This window comes from Myxine glutinosa, chromosome 14 (assembly GCF_964187855.1).
Source record: "Myxine glutinosa chromosome 14, kmMyxGlut1.1, whole genome shotgun sequence".
Taxonomy (NCBI): Eukaryota; Metazoa; Chordata; class Myxini; order Myxiniformes; family Myxinidae; genus Myxine; species Myxine glutinosa.
In genome coordinates, this window is record NC_136274.1 from 77,444,073 (window position 1) to 77,450,072 (window position 6,000).

Below are 6,000 nucleotides of genomic sequence, written 5' to 3' on the forward strand. Positions count from 1 at the left end.
CTCGATCATAAGTGGGATAATGGCCTGAGCCAGGCCAGGCGGTCCGGCAGGTGTCGAGCCATCCGAGCGAGACGTTCGCGCCTCGCGTGTAGATCCCACGCCAGCTACAGTTCTCTGTTTGTTCGAGCAGCCTCCGGAGGGCGCTCGTGTCAAGCGCGTAGTTTCAAAGCCATCTGCAGTTTTCCGTGCCAAAGCAGGAGCTTGTAGTTCGTACGAGCAGCCAGCGGATGGCGCTCGTGTCACGCGAGAAGTTTCGAAGCCAACTGCAGTTTCCCGTGCCGAAGCAGGAGCTTGTAGTTCGTACGAGCAGCCTTCAGATGGCGATAGTCACGCGCGGAGTCTCAAAGCCATCATGAGACGTTCGGATACCGGCCAAGGACGGTCAATCCGCGTTCGGTCGTGTTTGCGCCATTTGTTTTGGCGGCCCGATGAATCCCATCAAGGTCGAGTGCGCAGCCAGGGGCCCATGAGGAGGTGCGCCGCTCATCAAAGTCGGGTGAGGCGCCCCGCTCTGTGCTCGGCCCTTTGGCCCGGCAATAAGCACATTCATTGTCGCGTGAGTTCGTTTGTCCTGCGCAGCTTTTCGGCAAACTTTTGCAAAGTGCCCTTTTGTCGAACACAAATGACATATCGCTTCCCGAGCCGGGCACGCTGACCTGGGATGTTGTCGATTCCCGCAGAAGTAACACGTAGCGTTTCGTCCGGGCTTTGGTCCTGCAGCCGCGGCTGCCGCCATGTCGGAATCCGGGTCCTCCTCGGGAGAGGCCAGGGGTCCGGCAGTGATGTCGAGTCGGCTCCCGCGTCCTCGGCGGTAGCTCTCTCCGGTCGTGCTTGACGAGAAGTCCCCGCAGTGACACGCGTGTGGCCATACGCGTCAGATTGTTCCCGAGCCTGAGTGTAGACGTGAGCCAGCCGTAAAGCTTCCGTGAACGTCAAGTCCTCAACTTCAAGAAGCCTTTGTCTAACGGTTGAAGAGCTGATTCCTGAGACAAAAGAATCGCGTACAAGATCATCTTGTACCTGCTCATGTGTGCGTACCTCCGGAGCACTTTCAGCAAGCAGACGTCGCAGCTCTTGTGCGAAATGATCCAGCGTCTCAGTGGGCTGTTGACTCCGCTTTGCGAGCAGATGCCGGGAATAAACCACACTTCGCTTCTTAATGTAAATCCGTTTTAGCTCTGTCACAGCTGCATTGAATGTAGTACACTGTTCAATTCCCCTGCAGACGCTATGGTGTACTTTAGTCTGAAGTACTTCTAATTTCGTTTCATCAGTGACAGCGGCGTCCTGGGCTTTGAACTGATTGTCCAGGGACTTTAGCCAATGCGTCAGCTCCGAGCCCGAATCCGCTGCTTGTGGGTCGGCTGCAAATTGCGGCACCTGGATCATCCGGTGTCCCGCCATGTCCGTTCGCCTCTTGTCCTCGAGTGGACGGCGAGACTGATTGTTATTAATTGTTGTAGAAATCAATTAAGTCCACAACTTTGTCCCATAGGTATGTTTAATAACAATCAGATCTCTGGCAACATCCTGTAGAATACAATCATGCAATATATATCAGGATCACGGCATCATATAGGAAGGATCGATAATATTAGTCAATGCAAGCAAGCCTAGAGTATCTGCATGTACGTACCATCCGAGTCTACATTTCATGGAGTAAATGTCGCAGGAGTGGCCTGGAGCCGCGGACGCCCGAGGTCTTATAGACACCTCTCAGTGGTTTAAGTGAGCATTACACCTGGGTTCAACTTTGATACATTTTCACTACAGACTGCACTATCAATGACGATGGCATTGGCATCCGGCACATGTCTGGCATTGCTGCGATGAGGCTTTCTAAGCATGTTACAAATTTAGATTTGGTTCCACTTCAGGTCACCCATGTGTGACAAAGAAGGTGGGGTTGTTTGATTTTCATGGGTAGAGAAGTCATCAAGACTCCCATCTCTTGTTTGACGGGCGATGTATAGCCGATAGAAGAGGGAACAGTCGTTCTTGAGAGATAATAACTTCATTTTCATTTGTGGAACCTCATTAACCAATGTGTGAGAGAACAGTCGCAGCTTATTTTTGCTTATTGTGGCCATCGTTGATTTTGTTTAGTCAGTGGCCGTGCATGCACAAATGGCTGTCTCATACTGCTCTTTCTCCACAGCCCTTAACTCTTCTCCCTGTTTTTGCTATTTGGTGACTGGCAAATTTTTTGTTGTAAAATCCCAAAATGTCTTCACTGCTTCAAGAAAGGGGTTTATACATTTCCTCAAACAAGTGCTTTGACTTATTTGATTAATTGTGTTTTGCTGCTGGGCATCATGGTGTTTTGGTGAGATCTTGTCCATGATGCTTTCGAATACCTGTGCAACTCTTGCTGTCTCGGGCCCACCGACCATCCACCGATGTAGTGCTCGTGGGTATTCAGTAAGGCCAACTGCCCCTGCATCATCCTTGATGAGAGCGTTATTTTGTTAATTTCACTGGTCAATAGCGAAAGTTGAAAATGGTTGTGCACCGTCTTGTGCACCACAAACTGTCCATTCAGGAATTATTCTGCGAATGACGGGTCTGTACGAGTAAGTGTGACCTTGTCATACATGTGTGCGGGCAGCCAGCGTGCATAGTTTGTGTGGTCCAAGGCAAAGCACTGATGGGCTATCTTTTCCAAACTTTCAACATTGAGGTGGAAGTTTCCCTCTCTGATTGGCCTTATAAAGGTGAGGATTAGAATCTCCAACTGCAGAGTGATGTGTCAGTACTTGAGGTGAGGGCTTTGGTTCATTCGATCAGTACTCCAGTCATCAAATTGAAGATCACCTGGGTGTTCTGTATGTGCTTTGCGGAGGGGGACGTTTTGGTTAGGGCACAGGCTGTCACTTGATTTGCCTGCAATTATCATACGTGAGAGTCAGGTTGCCTTGGCCAGGTGCCAATAGGTGCCGCTGCTGACTACAAGGGGGCGCTGGTGAAGTGGCTCCCTTTCTGAAAATCATCAGTTTTGGCAAGTACTCTATGTGTACCAGGTTTGATGCTTTTAGCACAAATCATCTAATATCTTACCTAGCCTGGTGTTGGCTTAGCGGTTAGGGTGCAGCTTGGGATCCGAGGATCCTGGGTTCAAATCCCGGTCGATCGCTGAATTAACCCCAGGGGGGTTGACTCAGCCTGTCATCCTTCTGAGGTCGGCAAATTGAGTTTCAGTTCACTGGTAATTCCCTGTGTGTCGCAAGAGGCGACCAACAGGGTTGGTGGCAGGAAGGGCATCCGGCCATAAAACATTGCTTCAAAAAGGGGACCGAAAAACAACAACTACCACGGTTCCCGAAAAAGGCCAACCCCCGCTTGCGGGGAAAAATGGCCTCTAAAGGTGGTTTTTTTATTTGTATGGAAATCTCTGATTTATGAATGCGCATTCGTCGGTGTTGCCTGGTGCCTGGTAGCCTGGTGTTGGCTTAGCGGTTAGGGTGCCAGCTTAGGATCCTAGGATCCTGGGTTCGAATCCCGGTCGATCGCTGAATTTACGCCAGGGGGGTTGACTCAGCCTGTCATCCTTCTGAGGTCGGCAAATTGAGTTTCAGTTCACTGGTAATTCCCTGTGTGTCGCAAGAGGCGACCAACAGGGTTGGCGGCAGGAAGGGCATCCGGCCGTAAAACATTGCTTCAAAAAGGGGACCACGGTTCCCGAAAAAGGCCAACCCCTGCTCTGCGGGGAAAAATGGCTTCGAAAGGTGGTTCTTCATCTAATATCTTACCAAAATCTGCCCCACTAAAAGGACCTCATTCATGTGTGATGTGGGTGTCTATTCAGCCATATTAACCATGAGGACGTCATTTCTACCATATCCACGGGCATAATGTTTTGCATGCAAATGACGTCTTCATTTTACTGTTCCTTTTTTTTAATGTCCATCGTCATGAGTTACGAGAAACTTTAACTATCGATAGCAGACTGGGTGGTGTAATGGTTAGTGTCCGCTTTGAGTCTGGGAGGTCAGTGGTTCAAACCCTGGCCAAGTGTAACCAAAAACTTTTAAAATGGTACGTGCTGCTTCCTTGCTTGACGATCAGCATTTTAAGGATAGAGTACCAACAAACAATGCTGGGAAGGCAATGGCAAACCACCCAGTGTAACCCTTGCCTGCCTCGGGAGCACCAACCCGCTCTGCAGTACGGCAGATAGGTGAAATATTTGTGAGAATTGTGCCTTTGAAGATACAAGCATGGCATTTGGCACACAGTAAGAGTATGTCCTAAGGAAGATATTTGCCTATCGGGCCATCGCAGATTTGTCCTGTGACAACAATGGCGGAAATTTTTCAAAAAAGGACAAATCTGCGATGGCCCTATCGCTAAATATCTTTCTTAGGACATACTCTGACTGTGTGCCAAATGCCATGCTTGGATCATCAACGGCACAATTCCTGCACCTATCTGCCATACTACTGTAAAGCGTATGGTGCATCAAAATCCCCTCAAGAAATCGTATCCATTTTAAAAAGGAAACTCGCTGTTTGTTTGTTTGCTAATTACTGCTGTAGTTTTTGACTGATCTGAACTAAACTTTGGCGTGTTTGTGTTTGGTGTGGAAACCCACTTCCCACTCTCCGGAAGGGTGGGATGTGGGTGAGTGTTAATATCCGAAGGTTCAAACTGTGACTGAAGTCACAAAACTGTAATGCAAAATTGTATAACTGATGTCTGTGTTGCATGGAGATTGAACGATGTGAAATTAATGAAAACTGTCAATGAAGTGTTGAAAGATTTGCACCTTCCAATTCCGGCGAGGTTTTCAAACGATAAAAATTGTCGGGGCACCTTGTTTGGAGAATAGGTAAACCATGAAATGTACTTTAAAAACACACGTATCCCTCATCCATATCTCTGACTTCATCCTCATTCTCTTTATAGCAAACTGCTCCATATAAACTAAAGTTGTTTAATTAAATGATCTCCATTGCTCTCGAGTCCATCAGCACGTTTTGTTTATTTATTTGTTTATTTATTTATTTTTGTAGCTATTTATCTATCTGTTTATTGTAGTTAAAGAAATGTCTTCTCATTGTTTAATTTTTCATCTGCATGTTAGTCATGAATTTGTTGGGCTCCAGGCCTCGTCAAAATATTTGAATGGACTCCACAGTATTTCTATCCAGGAACTGGCGAGTCTTTCTCAGACAGAAGGCTGAGTTAATTTGGACCATTTATCACCTGAAACGGTTTTCTTGTGGACCCTCCCTCTCCCACAAGCACAGGACAGGTAAACAACACCTGTCACTGAGTCTCTTCAGGCTTTTACCAACAAAAATGACAAATCGTCGACTCTTATTTTTAAAGCTCAGCTGAAAGTTGTTGCCAAGAAACAAGTATTTGCCATTTGATTCGAGTTAGAAGTTTGATCATTCTAACGCATTCTAACTCATCTCCACATCTTGTTGCGATTCTCAAAGCATTACCTCTTTTTTTTTTCAACCAGTTGTCTGAGAGGTTGTTTGGATGATGCAATCGGCTGGCGTTGATAGGCACTCGTGCATTGTAATGCCAAGAGAGGCTGAAGCACCAGGTGAATGTTGAGTTAAATCTGACAACTGGGTTTTCCCTCATTCCAAGCAAACACAGCAACTGGAAACGATTCATACATTAAAAATTTTTGGGACCATGCTTTGGAGACCATTGATATTTGTATCATATTCGACTTTTTATTTATTTATTTATTTTGGAAAAGCTATAGCCAAAAGACTAAAGTTTTTTTTTCAGTTTATTTTTTATTTGTTTTTATTTTTTCAAAGAAAATTGAGTTTTCAGCAATTATGCATGCCTTTGAAGGTGTTTTATTTTTTATTTTTTGTATACAAGATCGAGGCTCGTGAAAGAGCAAACATTAATCACGCAAAAAGTCAAACCGACAAACCTTTTCAAATTTTTTCAAAAGGTTATTTGGTAAAGGCAATAACTCAATACAATTCAACTTGGGAATGAGTTGTCGTGCTCCTCACTCACTTATCA

The 6,000-nt window shown here is 46.1% G+C and overlaps 1 protein-coding gene across 4 annotated transcripts in view; it reads left to right on the forward strand.

Moving 5' to 3' along the window:
- Positions 1-6,000, forward strand: part of OSBP (oxysterol binding protein) — a 191,531-nt gene that overhangs the window by 112,412 nt on the left and 73,119 nt on the right. The gene's annotated exons all lie outside the window — the stretch shown is intronic.